The sequence below is a fragment of the Sciurus vulgaris genome (assembly GCF_902686455.1).
Source record: "Sciurus vulgaris genome assembly, chromosome: 7".
Lineage (NCBI taxonomy): Eukaryota > Metazoa > Chordata > Mammalia > Rodentia > Sciuridae > Sciurus > Sciurus vulgaris.
Window position 1 is genome coordinate 124104780 of NC_136467.1, and position 18871 is coordinate 124123650.

An 18871-nucleotide genomic window follows, 5' to 3' on the forward strand; every position below is an offset into this window, starting at 1 on the left:
TACATGTTAGCTCTTGGAGGCTACCTCACATCCAAACCATAACAGGAAGGAAGGAGCTATACAGCTCAGGGCAACATAAAGCTAAATCAGGAATGGAGATCTCCCAGCCCCACCTCTGCTACCCAGGAAAGTTGATTGAGGAAAAAAACAGGACAGTGTGGGGAGGGGTCTTGGTACTCAAAGGTAGGCTGTTCTCATTTCCTCCCATAACACTGATAGGAACACAGACATATAGACAGAGTTAGATGCCAGTTGCTCAAAGAGAAGTCAGGACTTGTTGAAGTCACAGTAGGAAGGGGGAAGAGAACTGAAGAAATCCTATATCACTCAGCCCTCCAGAAGACACAATCTCACACTGTAAAAGTATTATGAGTAAGTTCAGATTAGTCATTGTAAGTGGAGACACTCTGAACAACCCATTAAACACTCAAAATGTTAAAAATCCAGGGAGTCCCCTTAACCCAGGAGTCTTCCTATTCCCAATCCCTCTCCCTCTCCCTCTTCAAGCCCTCCATGGTCTCACCTTTCTGAGTGGTAAGAGACACATCAGAGCCCTGGGCACTGTTATTACCTGAGTAGAGCAAAAACAGAACCTGGTCAGAGCCCACCGGAGATGTGGATAATAGAGGAATTATGGGATGGATCAGCCTGCCCATAGCTCCCCTCTGTACTGCCCCAAAGGTCTCAGGAATCACCATTCTTCATACTTACAGGCAGCTGGAGCATAGGTCCCTTTTATTACACCTGTGTCAGGAAAGAATCCTCTGAGACAGCAGGTTGGAGGCACATCCTAGAGGGTATGCCCTAGTCCTGGACTCCAGAGAAGCTTCCAGAACTGTGACTTCAGATGCAGGAAAATCAGGAGACAAGAAGAAAGGAGATGTGTATGGATGGAGCCAGTTGTTCTCCTGGAGGTCTGTTCTCAGTAGGGAAATTCTCCTCTGGTCTCTAAAATTTGGAAATCAGGTCCCCTTCACTACAAGCATCAGAAAGATAAATTTGCTTTTAATTTTCTGTGTGTTTTACAAAGAGTAAACAGCGTCCAGGCTGGGTAAGCACGTGTGTAGATACTACCTCCCATTAACAATGCACTTCTAAGTGCTTGAAACCACCAGTAGGACAAAAATTCAGACCCTCTACTTTCCCTACCTGCATTTTACTTCTTCCACAAAACAAAAGCAACCACAGCTCCAGTGACAACAAGGAGAAGCATTCCAGCAACAATTCCCATGATGGGGACGGTGGGCTGAGGGGGTGGCTCTGGGAGAGGAAGGGAAGTGAGGCGAGGAGCCCTGAGCCCCAGCTCTCAGTCCATACCCTTCTGAGTGTCTCCAGAAAGCCTCCTGCTCTCCTGACAACAGGCTCTGTGCCCTCACCCCCTCCTTACCCCATCTCAGGGCCAGGGGCTCAGGCAGCCCCTCATGATGCACATGGCACGTGTATCTCTGCTCCTCTCCAGCAGGCACCACCAAAGCAGCCCATTTCTGGATGTTTCCATCCCCTGAAGGCCTGGTCTCCACAAGTTCCATGTCTTGTGTCTGGCCCTCCCCATCATGTTGCCAGGTCAGGGTGATCTCCTTAGGGTAGAAGTCAAGGGCCTAACACCTTGGCGTGACATCCCCTTCAGGGCTAGTGTGGTGCGTCACATGTGTCTTCCGGGGGCCCGAGGTCACTCACCGTCCTCGCTCTGGTGGTAGTAGCTGCGCATGTTGTTCAAGCTCACACGGCGATTCTGCGCGGAGTTCTTGGAATTCCGTGTATTCCTGTCCCAATACTCCTGACCCTCCTGCTCCCTCCACCATGCTCGCGGCTCCTCCCTGGGATTCTCTGCATTGCTGTCGAAGCGCGCGAACTGTGTGTCGTTCACATAGCCCACGGAGATGTACCGGGACTCCTCGCGGCCGGGCCGGGACATGACCCAGGTCCTAGGATGACAACCCAGGGGGAGAGGAGCGGCCTCGAGAGACCCTAAGGGGCGGTGGGACGCGGGAAGGCAGGACTTAGGGGCGGGGGGTAGAGGGTCAGGAAGAGCTGCGCCAAGGTGGGGAGGGTCTGGTCGGGGCGGCAGGGACGCGCCTTTCCCGGGCCCTGCTCGCTCATGGGACTGTCTCCTTGCTCCTCCCGTGCAGAGACCCTCTCCCTCCGGACCCCACACTCACCCGCTCAGGTCTGGGTCAGGGCCAGGAACTCCGAGAGCAGCAGGAGCAGGTTTGGTGGAGCCATCATTAGATTCTGCAGGTCTGCGGAGACCTGGCCCCGAGGACCGCGGTGACGCTGATTGGCTTCTCTGGGAGCAGGGCACGCTATGGGATTTAGAGCTGGGGCCGCATCGGGAGGGTCCAGGCAGGATGACCTGACCTAGGACGGAAGAAAGGGAAGTGAAACTTCAGGGAGCTGGGAATCCCCAGTGCTCTGCATCTGCATCCCCAGACACTGCTCTGGACCCTGAAAATGTTGTAGGTGCTTGGGAATCTGTCAAGTGGATAGTGATGGAGTCAGGTTCTCCCAGATTTTGATTTTCCTTTGAAAGCATACATTTTGTCATTGAATATATTGCTGTCAGTGGCTTATATTGAAAAGACAGGTTCAGGTCATTTTTTAGAAAGTTGACCAAATACATAAGTCTAAGGAATAGTTTCTCCGTCATTAGTTATTTTAAGCAGTAATAAAAACAGGACTAGTATCACTCACCAAATGGCTTTTGTTGACACACACACCGTCTTTCAAATGTAACAGAGTGCTTTATGTGTACTTTCCATTATATCAAATAAATGTCTTTATAATGTGCACTCTGGAATGGAGATTTAATAAAGTTAATAATTTTAGATATTTCAACCAGGACATGTTTAAGTGAACTGGCATTTTTTTTTTTCTTCTGCAGTTAAAAGAATACAATAACTACTATTACGGTTTGGTACCATAGCTTTCACTTTACCAAGTTTTGCTTTAGTGTAAATAATGTTTTAGTGAAATTATGAATTTTTTTTTTTTTTTTTTTTTTTTTTTTTTTTTTTTTTTTTTGGTACTGAACACTGGGGATTGAACTCAGGGGAATTCGGCCACTGAGTTACATCCCCAGCCCTATTTTTTGTATTTTATTTAGAGACAAGGTCTCACAGAGTTGCTGAGGCTGGCTTTGAACATGGGTTCCTCCTGCTTTAGCCTCCTGAGCCTCTGGGATTACAGGCATGCACCACTCGGTGCCTGGCTATAAAACTATGTTTTGATCATATGGATGCTGTGCAACACTCTGAGGAGTACCTCCAAGGGTTCCACAGATCACACTTTGAGAACTGCTGCTCTGAGTAAACTGTGGAGAGATCCCAACTGGTCCCAACTTCTTTGCTTGATTCACTGCCACTACTCTCAATAATTGTTAAAACACATAAAAAATATGATATTTGTGAACAAGTAATGCACAATTATACACGGAAAGAAAACAAAAAGAAGTTCTTGGAAATTAAAATGTGATCACAGAAATGAATAATTCTATAGATGATTTTGATGGTTAAAAATAGTGCCAGAAAAGAAGTAGTACAGTTGGAAAAGTAATGGTAAGAAAGACAGAAGAACTGTAAGAGCAGGAGGCTAGCAATAAGGGATTTCTAAGAATTGAACAATATGAATCCCAAAACAATTGAGAGTAAGGAATGATTTTAGATCTCAAGAAAATTTCTCACCATTTACAGTCCCCCAAAATTACATTTGAATTGCCCCAAAGCAAATGAAAACAGACCATGCCAACATACATTACAATGAAATTTCAAAAATTAGGTAGAAGAAAAGAAATTCTGAACATTTTAAGAGGCAGGAAAAGCAGCTTTGAAAGCTAGAAAATATTGAAGCAAAATCATGTGCATTTCAGGTAAACATATTTTCAACACAGAATTCTGTACTAAGTTAAAGTTGAACTAAGAACTAGGGTGTCCTAAAGACATTTCAGATGTTTAGGGTTTCAATATTTTCTGTTTCATGTTCCTAGAGGATATGGCTAAATGAAGTGAGAAACAAAAATGGAGAAAACCAAGAAAAGGGGACACATGGGAAGTAGGTAAGAGTGGAACCAGCACGAGACAGGGAGGCCAAGTGTTCCCCCAGGAAGTGAAGGAGATGAGGGAGTCAGCCTCACTCTAGGTGTGAAGGCATCCAGTCCAGGTCTGGAAGGACTGAGAGCTCTAAGACAGGTGTCTTTACAAAGAACAAGTTGGTGGAACCTGGATATGCTTGAATATACTCGTGGAGACTGTCTTAGTCTGTTTGGCTGCTCTAACAGAACACCACACATTGAGTAAATTATGAAGAACAGAAATTTATTTTCTCAGCATTCTTAAGGTTGGGAGGTCCAAGGTCAAGGCACTGGAATCTGACTAGGGCCCTCCTGCTGTTTGCTCATGTGGTAGAAGGTTAAGGGCAAGAGAGAGAGCAAGAGAGGCAGGAGGGGTCAACTTACTCCCAAGATAACAGAATTGATCTATTTATGAGAGTGGGGCCCTCAGGACTCACCTACCTCCTATTAGGCCTCATGTTGGTGGGGGGGGGGGGGCTCTGGCTCAGGAAACAGATTCAGAGTTCTGCAGGTGGAAGAAGATGCCAGATGCAATTAGAATAGTAGATATGCTTTATTTAGTGGTGCCGTTAGTCAGCTCCAAATTTCAGCTTCATCCCCCAGCCAGTTCCATTTTAGCCCCTCTTAGCCCATTTTCGCAGGCCCTATTTATATGCAGGCCAAACAAAGAAGGTACACTAGCAGCAGGTTACATAAAGAGGTGGGGGCGCATGCTCACAAGTTAATGTTTATGAGCTTGAGTCTATACGCTGAATGTGTTTCTGGCTTTGACTAACCACAACATAGACAGTTCACAGTCCTGGCTACACACTAAAAACATAACATAGCCCACTGGAAGTCTCAGTGAGCCTAACTACTGCCATTTTGGGCCCTGCTCCAACACCCCCTCTCCAAATACCACCACATCGAATATCAAGTTTGTAACACATGAACACTGGGGCACACATTCAATCCACAGCAGAGACCCTGGAGGAGAGTTTGGGGAAGTTCCAGTAATGAGTACAATAGAAACTAAGCAAATGAAGGAAGAACACTTGCATTAACTGCAGGGAAATTTAAAAATCAGTTTAAGGAAACAAAGTAATGAAGGTTACAAGCCTAGTTGTGACTAACACTTGCATAGTCACAATAATGTAAACATCAATCTAATCAAAATTATTAAATGACTGTTGAGAGGATAGGAGCATGCAAATGGAAGGTGTCCACTAAAAGTGCAACATGAAACTGAAAAACAAAGAAGGAGCCCTGTTAGCATTCTATTTAGGGGCATAGAGGTAACAATAAAAGCATCAGGCAAAAGAAGTAAAGCTGGCTGCCTCTGGGGATCAGGAAGTGGGGCTGAATGGAAGATTGGGGTCATTTGCCTTTTTACCAAGACTTGTAGAAGTATTTGACCTTTCAAATGCTGTCCATGTTTCCACTAGAAAAATGAAAATTCAATGTTTAAAGAGACAACATGAGAAAAAGGACTCAGACATCCTCTATAAGATGTATCAGAAAGTGGGCAGTAATTGGAGGGAGACATAGAACCGGGTGGTGGACCCTTATGGAGGAATTTTATTTTACCGAGTTTAGTTGTGTTTGTTTTAATGGGAAATATTGCAGTATGATTGACGGCAGGAGTGAGTGAGCCACAGAGAGTGGAAGGTGATGATGCAGGAAAGGAAGGGGCCAATCTTGTTCTCAAGTGCAGAAGTGGCCTCAGATAACAGCAGACCATCCACCATCACTGGTGGGAAGAGGGAGGAGACAGTTTCAGGTGTGGGGCCTGTGATGGTATTATGAGGCAGTTCTTACCTGAGTCCTACTTTTTCCCTAGTGGAAAGAGAAAGAAGTTCATCCTCTAGAGTGAGGAATGGGGATGTAAGAGTGGGGACTGAGAAGGGAGGAAAGAGTGAGAAAATTGCCCCCTCTGGAGGCGAGAGAGTCAACTGACCTGGGAAATGGCTTTTAAATAGGCCAGTGCTGGGGCCACTGAAGCCTGTGTTCATCATCTGAGGGAAAGAGGAGAGAGAGACGAGCGGCATTCAGGCTGGAGGAGGAGGAGGAGGAGGAGGATAAGAGACTAGAAGGGAATGCAACAAAATTTTCTGGTCTAGGTATAAGGATTATTTTTAGCTTGTAATTTATCCTTGTCATTACTTTATAATTTTTCTATATTGAATATATGTTAGAGTCATACATCAACTAATGATGGGAATACTTTCTAAGAGATGCATTCTTATTCTGTGAAGCCAGTATCACCTTGATACCAAAACAGATAAAGACACATCAAGGAAACAAAACTGTATATCAATATGCCTGATGAACACAGATGCAAAAATCTTTAATAAAATATTAGCAATCTGCATTCAAAAACACATTAAGAAGATTTTACATTATGATCAAGTAAGTTCCATCCAGGGATGCAAGATTGCTTCAACAAATGCAAATCAACAAATACAATATATCATGTAAATGCAATATATCACATTAATGGAAAGATCACATGATCATCTCAGTAGATGCATTAAAAACCCTCAGCAAAATATAGTGCCTATCCATGTTAAAAACACTGAAGAAACTAGGGATAAAAGGAATTTCTGTCAATATTGTAAATACTACATATGTCAAAATCAAAGCCAATGTCATACTAAATGGGGAAAAACAGAAAATATTTGTTTAAAATCAGGAATAAGACAAGGATGTTCACTCTTACCACTCCTAGTCAATATAGACTTAAATTCTAGCTACAATAATTAGGCAAGAGAAGGAAATTAAAGAGGTAAAAATAGGAAAAGAAGCCAAATTATTTATATGTAGAAGATTCCCCCCCGAAAAAAACCAACCACAGTTCTAGAGCTGATAAATTCATCAAAGTAGCAATACACAAGATCACACTACTAGAACTGATAAATTCAGCAAAGTAGCAAGACACAAAACCAATAGCTTTCCTATACACTAATAATGAAACTGCTTAGAAAGCAATCAGGAAAACAATTCCATTCACAATAGCCTAAAAAAAATAAAATAAAAACCTGGAAATATATCTAAACAAGGAGGTGAGAGACTAATGTAGTGAAAATTATAAAACACTGAAGAAAGAAATTGAAGAAGACACTGAAAGTTGGAAAGACTTCCTATGTTCTTGGATAGGCACAATTAACATCGTTAAAATGGCCATATTACCAAGAGCAATCTGCAGATTCAATGCAATCCCCACCAAAACACCAATGACAGTCTTCAAGGAATTAGGAAAAACAGCCTTAAATTTCACATAGAAGAATAGAAGACCCAAAATAGCTGAAGCAATTCTGAGCAATAAGAGCAATGTTGGAGGCATCACAATATCCAATCTCAAATTTTACTACAGGACTTTAGTAACAAAACCAGCATTGCATTAACATAAAAACATACATGAAGACCAATGGAATAGAATAGCAGGTACAGAGACAAACCTAGAGAGATACAGTCATCTGATCCTTGACAAAGATGCTAAAAACATAAGTTGGAGAAAACAGCTTTTGAAACAAATGATTTCGGTAAAACTGGATATGTAGAGGAATGAAACTAGATCCCTATCTCTCACTCTGAATGAAAATCAACTGAAAGTGGATGAAAGACCTAGGAATTAGACCAGAAGCACTGCAACTGCTAGAAGAAAACAGGGTAAGAAACCACAATATGGCAGGCTAGAGGAAGGTTGTATTTCTTGTCACAGGGTAACAGGGGATTTAAGCAGCAGGAATACTGCTTCTCTGTGAGGTGAACGAAAGAGGGATTTCACTAAAACTCAACATTGGACAGTCAGAGTGCCTTAGAAACAGAAATTTTGGATGCATTGGACATGGAAAAGGGACAACATTGGAGATAAGCTGCTAGCGGCAGCAGTGGCGTTAGCATAGAAAGTGGGAAAACCACAGGGAAAAACAATGGACAGTCTTAGTTTGCAATAAATCCTGAGGTGGTGGTGGGCAGCCTGCCCTAGGCTGACCCAGAGGCTGTACTGCACAATATACTGGTGCATGAAAGATGCCTCATATTTACCAATTGTTCACAGAGAGCTGAGCCAGGAGCCATGTTGAGGTGGCTTCACTACAGCAGCAGTGGCAATGGAAACCAGGTACCAAGATCCAAGAGATTTGAGCTGGGTCCAATACACAGTCCTGACAGACACCTGCTGTGTGATCTAGGCTTTGCCTAACAAAATGAGAGGAAAAACAGGCCAGAGAATATTTTACCCAGGGGAGTACAAGACAGAAGGGCCAAGGAGAGCCTGGCTCCCTCCCCTGCTTTGAGTCTGGCAGCTCATAGGACCAGCTGAAGTGGGTTGGGAATTTGAAAGGGCAGGTGTGACTATGCTAGGGAACTAAGCCCAGGAAGCTGGGAAAGGCAGGGTCTTCAAGCAACAGAAGTGATGAAGGATTGGATCCCCCACCCCATGAGTGGAACCTGGGGAGCTCCTGGGATGCAGTCTCCCAGCAGAGATCAGCAACTGCTGGGCCCTACAGGTGCACTGATTTAATATCTCCAGACCAGTCACCACTCAACACAGCACCTGGTGCCTGATCAGACCTGAGCCCCACCTTTGGGAACCCCACCTATGGGAACTCCTCTCACAGAACTCTGCAGTGCCTCCAGTTAGCTCATCCTGCTAAAAAGGGAAGCTGAAAAAATTTGAACTCCAACTGGCAACTTGGAGAGCAACGAAAAAATGATTTGACAGCCTTTGGCCCCTATTCTTGTGCTCAATACATAACCTTGGGAAGAAACAGAAAGAAATACAGTTGAACACAGACACCAAAATATATTCTCATTGACTATGTTGCTTCTTCACAGCAAAGGGAACAAAGAGAGTGAAGAGTAAGCCTACAGAATGGGAGAAGATCTTTGCTACTTGTACCTCAGATAGGGCATTAATTTCCAGGATATACAAAGAACTCAAAAAGCGTAACACCAAATAGCACAACCAATAAAGGGCAAAAGAACTGAACAAATACTTCTCAATAGAAGAAATATGAATAATCAACAAGTATGAAAACAATGTTCAATATCTCTAGCCATTAGTGAATGCAAATTAGGACTTCACTGAGATTTTACTCCAGCCAGAATGGCAATTTCAGGAACACAAGTAACAATAAGTATTGGTGAGGATGTGGGGAAAGAGTCCACTCACACATTTTTGGTGGGACTGCAATTGGTGCAACCACTCTGGAAAGCAGTATAGAGATTTCAAAAAACTATGAATAGAACCACCATTTGGTCCAGCTCTCCCACTCCTCAGCATATATCCAAAGGAGTTAAAATCAGCATACTACAGTGATGCAGCCACATCAATGTTTATAGTAGCTCAACTCTTTTAACAAAGCTATGGAGCCAAACTAGGTGCCCTTCAACTGATGAGTAGATAAAGAAATTGTGGTATATATACACAGTGCAGTATTACTCAGCTATAGAAAGAATGATTTTATGACACTTGCTGGTAAATGTATGGATCTGGAGACTATCATGCTAAGTGAAATAAGTCAATCCCCAAAACCAAAGATAGAATGTTTTCTCTAATACGTGGAAGCTAATGCGTAGTAAGGGGAGGTGGGAAAGTATAGAAATTCAATGGATTAGACAAAGGGGAATGAAAGGAAGGGAGGGGGAGAGGGAGAGGAAAGACAGTGGAATGAATCTGACATATCTTTCCTGTGTACATATATGAATACACCACAGCGAACCCTACCTTTGCGTACATACACAAGACTGTGATTCTATTAGAATATGATATAGTCCATATTTGTATAATTACATAAAAATGGAGTCTACTGCTATATATAACTAAAAGGAATCAATAAAAAAATAGAAAACAGGGTCACCCCCCCCAAGTTGGCTCAGGCATCAGGTATCATTATAATAGTCCTGAAGTTCAAGAAGTAAAATCAAGGATAAACAAATGGCATCAAATCAAAAGAGCTTTTGCACAGCAAAGGAAACAATTAAGAACATGAAGAGAGAGCTGAGGGAATGGGAGAAAACCTTTGCAGATACTCTTCTGCCAGGGGATTAATATCCAGAATATATAAAGAACTCAAAACACTTAATAGCCCAGAAGCAAATAACCCAATCAGTAAATGAGCAAAAGAGCTAAGCAGACATTTCTGAAGAGAAAAAAAATAAATGGCAACCAATCTATCTATCGATTGATCCATCAGAGAAAAAAATATGTATCAGAGAAACACAAATACAGACTACACTGAGATTTCATTGCACTCCAGTTGGAGTGGTGATTTCACCATTATGCAAACACTTAAAGTGTAGTTCCACAAAGCTAGCTGGTGTAGCCTATGACACACCGAGTCTTAGTGCATGATCCTACATGGCCCCCGAGTTTGGGGGTTGTGTTCTGGGGAAGCTCCTGAGGGATTCACAGTCTGCAGCTGGGCAGGACTGAGATGGGAAGCAGCAGCAAATTCTCAAGTTTAGGCTGCTGGGAACATCCTGCACCTGGCCAGGATCCCCCTCCTGAATCCAGTGAACACAGTTAGTAGTCAGAATTCCTCTCTTGGTCATGAGCTTGGTGCTATGTTCAGAGCGTGGAGGGTGCCATAAAGCTTGCTGAGTGAGGGGTTCCAGTCGGAAATAAAGTATTAAGGAGCCCCTGCCATACACGCATGCACAGAGAGAATCCCAATCACATCCAAGAAAATGATCTGCCTTTACTGTCCTACACTGGGCTCCAAGGAGATCTGGTCCTTGAATTTTCTGACTCCTTAACAAGTGTTTATCTGTTATGTGCCTGGCACCAAAGCCAGGCAAAATCCATTGTCTTCAGGGAACTAACCTTCAGATGGGGGACTTAATAAATAATGAAGTGACTGCAGTGAAAGATAGGAGTGTCAGGAAGTAGAGTGATTTAGAGGAAAGAAATAAAGTAGGTAAAGGGAGATGATTGTGATTTTTAATTATTTTAATTATTGTCCTCAGAGTGGGGTTTACTGAGAGGTGACATTTGGTCACTGCCTGCATATTCTGGGCTGTACTGGGGAACAACAGGCTGCAGCAGGAATGGGAGTGGGCATGCAGTAAGGGTCCTCCCAGAACAAAGGGGAGGCAACGTGGCACACTTACTATCTATGTGCATGTGTGCAACTCTGGTACAACTCCATTGCAACTCTATAGTAAGAAGACTCTAGAACGTATGTTACCATATAGGGGAGACAAAGAGGCTAACATGTAAAGGAAGAACTAACAGGGGGCATATAAGGCAACTCTTCACTGTGCTCGGGACTCAGCCTTTGGATGCAATTCTGCTGGGCCAGTGCCAGCACTAATAAGTGGTGCTTCCTGCTGAAAGCCTTGGTGTCCTATCTCTCTGTGTGAGAATCCCACAACAGGTAGGCCTCCAGAAGGACTTCCTGTCTGTGATTCTGAGCAGAAGTTTTGTGGATCCCATTGTGGCTTCTCTTTTGTGCCTCATGAAGGCTTTCTGAAATCCTGAAGTTTGGGGACACTGAAGTTCCTGGTACTTGGAAGAAGGCTGGGAATGCAGGAGCAAGCTGAGGAGGGGTTCCCACCTGACTAATCTCTGTGCTCTTCTCTTGCCTGAAGAGGGTTTTTTTTTTTTGTTGTTGTTCTTTTTAGTTATACATGACAGTAGAATGCATTTAGACACATCCTACATACATGGAGTATAACTTCCCATTTTTGTGGTTGTACATGATGTGGAGTTACACTGGTCTTGCATTCATATAAGAACATAGGAAAGTTATGTCCAATTCATTCTACTGTTTTTCCTATTTCCATCCTCCCTCCTTTCCCTTCATTCCCCTTTGTCTAATCCAATGAACTTCTGTTCTCTCCCTGCCAATCACCAACACACATTTATTGTGAGTTTGCATCCACATATCAGAGAGAACATTCAGCCTTTAGTTTTCGGGGGACTGGCTTACTTCACTTAGCACAATAGTCTACAGTTCCATCTGTTTAACCAGAAAATGCCATAATTTCATTCTTATTAACGACTCAGTAGTATTCCATTGTGTATGTACCATATTTTCTTTATTTATTTTAATTAAAAATTATAAATTTACGTAGGGCAATATTGTTTGATTCATTCTGTTATTTTTCCCTTCCCCCACCCCTCCCACCCCTCTTTTCCCTCTATACAGTCCTTCCTTCCTCCATTCTTGCCCCCCTCCCTAACCCTAACTCTAACCCTAACACTAACCTCTCCCACCCCCCATTATGTGTCATCATCCACTTACCAGCGAGATCATGCGTCCTTTGGTTTTTTGAGATTGGCTTATCTCACTTAGCATGATATCCTCCAATTTCATCCATTTGCCTGCAAATGCCATAATTTTATCATTCTTCATGGCAGAGTAATATTCCATTGTATATATATATGCCACAGTTTCTTTATCCATTCATCAACTGAAGGGCATCTAGGTGGGTTCCACAATCTGGCTATAGTGAATTGAGCAGCTATGAACATTGATGTGGCTGTATCTCTGTAGTATGCTGATTTTAAGTCCTTTGGGTATAGGCCAAGGAGTGGGATAGTTGGGTCAAATGGTGGTTTCATTCCAAGCTTTCTGAGGAATCTCCATACTGCTTTCCAGAGTGGTTGCACTAATTTGCAACCCCACCAGCAATGTATGAGTGTACCTTTTTCCCCACATCCTCGCCAACACCTATTGTTACTTGTGTTCTTGATAATCGCCATTCTAATTGGGGTGAGATGAAATCTTAGGGTAGTTTTGATTTGCATTTCTCTTACTACTAGAGATGTTGAACATTTTTTCATATATCTGTTGATTGCTTGTACATCTTCTTCTGTGAAGTGTCTGTTTATTTCCTTAGCCTATTTGTTGATTGGATTATTTGAATTCTTGGTGTAGAGTTTTTTGAGTTCTTTATAGATTCTGGAAATTAGCGCTCTATCTGAAGTATGAGTGGCAAAGATATTCTCCCACTCTGTAGGCTCTCTCTTCACATTACTGATAGTTTCCTTTGCTGAGAGAAAGCTTTTTAGTTTGAATCTATCCCAGTGGTTGATTCTAGCTTTTATTTCTTGTGCTATGGGAGTCCTGTTAAGGAAGTCTGATCCTAAGCCAACAAGGTGAAGGTTTGGACCCACTTTTTCTTCTATAATCTGCAGGGTCTCTGGTCTGATTCCGAGGTCCTTGATCCATTTTGAGTTGAGTTTTGTGCAGGGTGAGAGATAGGGGTTTAGTTTCATTCTGTTGCATATGAATTTCCAGTTTTCCCAGCACCATTTGTTGAAGAGGCTATCTTTTCTCCATTGCATATTTTTGGCCCCTTTGTCTAGTATGAGAAAATTGTATTTATTTGGGTTTGTGTCCGTGTCCTCTATTCTGTACCATTGATCTACCTGTCTATTTTGGTACCAATACCATGCCTTTTTTGTTACTATTGCTTTGTAATAGAGTTGAAGTTCTGGTATTGCGATACCCCCTGCTTCGCTCTTTCTACTGAGGATTGCTTTAGCTCTTCTGGGTTTCTTATTCTTCCAGATGAATTTCATAATTGCTTGCTCTATTTCTGTGAGGTACACTATTGGGATTTTAATTGGAATTGCATTGAATCTGTATAGCACTTTTGGTAGTATGGCCATTTTGACAATATTAATTCTGCCTATCCAAGAACATGGGAGATCTTTCCATCTTCTAAGGTTTTCTTTAATTTCTTTCTTTAGTGTTCTGTAGTTCTCATTGTAGAGGTCTTTCACCTCTTTTGTGAGATTGATTCCCAAGTATTTTATTTTTTTCGAGGCTATTGTGAATGGGGTAGTTTTCCTAATTTCTCTTTCTGAAGATTCATCACTTATGTATAAAAATGCATTGGATGTATGAGCATTGATCTTGTAACCTGCTACTTTACTGAATTCACTTATGAGTTCTAAGAGTTTTCTGGTGGAATTTCCAGGTTCCTCTAAATATATAAGCATGTCATCAGCAAACAGGGATAGTTTGAGTTCCTCTTTTCCAATTCGTATCCCTTTAATTTCTTTGGTTTGTCTAATTGCTCTGGCTAGAGTCTCAAGAACAATATATTGAATAGAAGTGGTGAAAGAGGGCATCCCTGGCTTGTTCCAGTTTTTAGGGGGAATGTTTTCAGTTTTTCACCATTTAGAATGATATTGGCCATGGGCTTAGCGTAGATGGCCTTTACAATGTTAAGGAATGTTCCCCCTACCCCAATTTTCTCTGGTGTTTTGAGCATGAAGGGATGCTGTATTTTATCGAATGCTTTTTCTGCATCTATTGAAATAATCATGTGATTCTTAACTTTTAGTCTGTTGATATGGTGAATGACCTTTATTGATTTCCGGATGTTGAACCAACCTTGCATCCCTGGGATAAAACCCACTTGATCGTGGTGCACTATCTTTTTAATATATTTTTGTATGCGATTTGCTAAAATTTTGTTGAGAATTTTTGCATCGATGTTCATTAAGGATATTGGTCTGAAATTTTCTTTTCTTGATGTGTCTCTGTCTGGTTTAGGTATCAGGGTGATATTGGCTTCATACAATGAGTTTGGGAGGGTTCCCTCCTCTTCTATTTTATGGAATACTTTGAGAAGTATTAGAATGAGCTCTTCTTTAAAGGTTTTGTAGAACTCGGCTGAGAACCCATCTGGTCCCGGACTTTTCTTTGTTGGTAGGCTTTTGATGACCTCTTCTATTTCATTGCTTGAAATTGATTTATTTAAGTTGTATATGTTCTCTTCGTTCAGTTTAGGTAATTCATATGTCTCTAGAAACTTGTTGATGTCTTTGAGGTTTTCTGTTTTGTTGGAGTATAGATTTTCAAAATAGCTTCTAATTATGTTTTGTATTTCACTCGTGTCTGTTGTGATATCTCCTTGTTCATTCCGAATTTTAGTAATTTGAGTTCTCTACCTCTTTCTCTTTGTTAGTGTGGCTAAGGGTTTATCAATTTTGTTTATTTTTTCAAAGAACCAACTATTTATTTTGTTAATTTTTCCGATTGTTTCTTTTGTTTCAACTTTGTTGATTTCGGCTCTGATTTTAACTATTTCCTGTCTTCTACTACTTTTGGTGTTGGTCTGATCTTCTTTTTCTAGGGCTTTGAGCTGTAGTGTTAAGTCGTTTATTTGTTGATTTCTACTTCTTTTGTTGAATGCATCCCATGAAATAAATCTTCCTCTAAGTATTGCTTTCATAGTGTCCCAGAGATTTTGATATGATGTGTCTTTGTTCTTGTTTACTTCTAAAAATTTTTTTACTTCCCTCCTGATGTCTTCTGTTATCCATTCATCATATAATAGTGTATTATTTAATCTCCAGGTATTGGAGAAGTTTCTTTTTTTTATTCTGTCATTTTTTTCTAATTTCAATCCATTATGATCTGATAGAGTACAAGGTAGTATCTCTATCTTCTTGTATTTGCTAACAGTAGCTTTGTGGCATAAGACATGGTCTATTTTAGAGAAGGATCCATGTGCTGCTGCGAAGAAAGTGTATTTGTTCTTTGTTGGATGTATACTCTATATAAGTTGGTTAAATCTAAATTGTTGATTGTTTTATTGAGATCTATGGTTTCTTTATTCAATATTTGTTTGGGTGTGTTAAAATCACCTAGTATTATTGTGTTGTGGTCTATTTGATTTCTGGAATTGAGAAGTATTTGTTTGATGTACGTGGATGAGCCAATGTTTGGGGCATAGATATTTATGATTGTTATGTCTTGCTGATTTATGCTTCCCTTAAGCAATATGTAATGTCCTTCTTTATCCCTTCTGACTAGTTTTGGCTTGAAGTCCACATTATCTGAAATGAGGATGGATACTCCAGCTTTTTTGCTGTGTCCGTGTGCATGGTATGTTTTTCCCCATCCTTTCACCTTTAGTCTATGGGTATCTATTTCTATGAGATGAGTCTCTTGCAGGCAGCAAATTGTTGGATCTTTCTTTTTAATCCATTCTGCCATTCTATGTCTTTTGATTGATGAGTTCATGCCATTAACATTCAGGGTTATTATTGTGATATGATTTGTATTCTCAGTCATTTGACTCATTTTTGTTTTTTGACATGATTTGGTTTCCCCTTTATTTGGCTATTCCTTTAGGCTAGTTCCTCCCTTTGCTGATTTGCATCGTTGTTTTTCATCTCTTCCTCATGGAATATTTTGCTGAGAATGTTCTGCAATGCTGGCTTTCTTTTTGTAAATTCCTTTAGCTTTTGTTTATCATGGAAGGATCTTATTTCATCATCAAATCTGAAAGTAAGTTTTGCTGGGTATAAGATTTTTGGTTGGCATCCATTTTCTTTCAGGGCTTGGTAAATGTTGTTCCAGGCTCTTCTAGCTTTTAGGGTCTAGATTGAAAAATCTGCTGATATTTTTATTGGTTTCCCCCTGAATGTAATTTGATTCTTTTCTCTCATGGCCTTTAAAATTCTGTCTTTATTTTGTATGTTAGGTATTTTCATAATAATGTGCCTTGGTGTGGGTCTGTTGTAATTTTGTATATTTGGAGTCCTGTAAGCCTCTTGTACTTGGTTTTCCATTTCATTCTTCAGATTTGGGAAATTTTCTGATATTATTTCATTGAATAGATTGTTCATTCCTTTGGTTTCTTTCTCTAAGCCTTCCTCAATCCCAATAATTCTTAAATTTGGCCTTTTCATGATATCCCATAATTCTTGTAGATTCTGTTCATGATTTCTTACCATCTTTTCTGTTTGGTCAACTTTGTTTTCAAAATTAAATATTTTGTCTTCAATATCTGAGGTTCTGTCTTCCAGGTGTTCTATCCTATTGGTTATGCTTTCTATGGAGTTTTTAACTTGGTTTATTGTTTCCTTTATTTCAAGGATTTCTGTTTGTTTTTTTTTCAATATCTATAACTCTTTATTGAAATGATCTCTTGCTTCCCATATTTGCTCTTTTAATTGTCGATTGGTGCAATCATTCAATGCCTGCATTTGCTCGTTCATCTCATCGTTTGCTTCCCTGATTGTTTTAATTATGTGCATTCTGAACTCCCTTTCTGACATTTCTTCTGCTGTGCTGTCATTGGGTTTTATTGATATAGTATTTAGGTTTGTTTGGGACATTTTCTTCCCTTGTTTTCTCATATTGGTCAGATGTCAGTGGGACATTGTGATATTGCAGAATTCTTCTATTGGCTTAAAGTGTCCCTGTAGATTTCCAGTGTATCACCTTCCTGCCTTCAGTAGCCTGAAGTCTTGGAGTAACTTGATAATGCAGTGCTTCCAAGGAAAGCTGCCCCTAGCCCGCTACTGGTTTCAGGACTTGGAGCTGGCTCTGTGTGGAAAGACTCTCACTGGGGGGCCTGCTTCGAGAAGCTAGCCTGGAAAGGCGCTTCCCACCGGAGAGGGCTGGGCTGCAGGCTGCTTGGGGAAGTCCCTGGCTGCCCTGTTCTGGTCCCTGATGCAACCTGCGGGCAGGAACTCGCCTCCCTGTTTCAGGGACTTGAAGCTTGGTTCTGTGCAGAAAGGGGGGCCTGCTCCCAGATGCTGGAGAATTTGGCCCTGTGGTGCGCAGGGCTGCCTGTGGAAGACTCTAGCTGCCCTACCCTACTCTAATAAGCCACCTGAATCCGGGCCTGCCACCCGGGCAGTGCTTCACCGGGTAGGGGAGACTCACCCCGAGGATCTATTTTAGTCCGAGACTCTCAATGCCTCCCCTTCTTGAATCCTGGGTTCTGGGGCAACCGGAGATGCATTCACCCTCTAGTCCACCATCTTGGATCGCCCCGTGGAGAAAGCCTGCGGCGGCCGGGGCTGGGGAGCCGGGGGGCAGGGCCGCCTGGAGAGGTCTCTGGCTGCCTTGCCCTGGTCCCAGAGGCTGCTTGTGGGCCGGAGGTCTCCGCTGGCCTGGGGACTTGTGGCTGGCTCTGTATAGAAAGGCTCTCACTCACTTGTATTTTTGATAATTGCCATTCTGGCTGGAGTGAGATGAAATCTCTGTAGTTTTAATTTGCATTTCTCAAATTGCTAGAGATGTTGAATATTTTTCATATATTTGTTGACCAATTGTATTTCTTCTTCTGTGAAGTGTCTGTTCAGTTACTTTGCCCATTTATTGACTGAGTTATTTGGTTATTTGGTGTCAAGCTTTTTGAGTTCTTTGTATATCCTGGAAATTAATGCCCTGTCTGAGATACAGGTGGCAAAGATTTTCTCCCATTCTGTAGGCTCTCTGTTCACATTCTTGATTGTTTCCTTTGTTGTGAAGACACTTTTTGGTTTGATACCATCCCATTCATTTGTTCTCGATTTTACTTCTTGCACTTTAGGAGTCTTGTTAAGGAATTCAGTTCTTAGGCCAACATGGTAGAGAGTTGGGCTTACTTTTTCTTTTATTAGGTGAAGGGTCTTTGGTATAATGCCTAGGTCTTTGATCCACTGTGAGTCAAGTTTTGTGCAGTGTGAGAGATAGGTGTTTAATTTCATTTTGCTACATATGGATTTCCAGTTTCCACAGCACCATTTGTTGAAGATTGTCTGTAGAGTTTGAGGTTTAAGTGGATCTGACATGTTCAGCAAATGCCAGAGTCTCTGGAGCTGGAGAACAGTCACCACCTGGCAGGATCTAAATTCTAAACCTCAGATTGTCCAAACAGCAATAATGAGAAAGGGTAAGTATGAGAACAATGCACAATATCTTGTCAACATTATTTTATTGGTTTCATGCAGAAATTATATTCAGAATGTACTAGGTTTAAAACAATAATAATTCATTTAATCCATTACTTTTTACTTTTAAAATGTGCTAGAAAACTTAAGACTGCATCTATGGCTCACTTTTGTGGTTCAAATTGCAC

General features: G+C 41.5%; 1 long non-coding RNA gene across 3 annotated transcripts; it reads right to left on the minus strand.

Annotated features, from left to right (window-relative positions):
* Positions 1 to 340: 340 nt before the first annotated feature.
* LOC306666062 lies at positions 341 to 1660 on the minus strand. Of its 3 annotated transcripts, none has more exons than XR_013765173.1 (5): positions 1388 to 1660; positions 1150 to 1260; positions 712 to 744; positions 524 to 571; positions 341 to 355 (listed from the first exon to the last, which is right to left on the minus strand). It is a non-coding gene; the product is annotated as an uncharacterized lncRNA (long non-coding RNA). The 3 variants fall into 3 exon arrangements; XR_013765174.1 differs by having other exon boundaries at positions 712 to 841; XR_013765175.1 differs by lacking the exons at positions 341 to 355; positions 524 to 571; positions 712 to 744 and adding an exon at positions 930 to 948.
* Positions 1661 to 18871: the final 17211 nt, after the last annotated feature.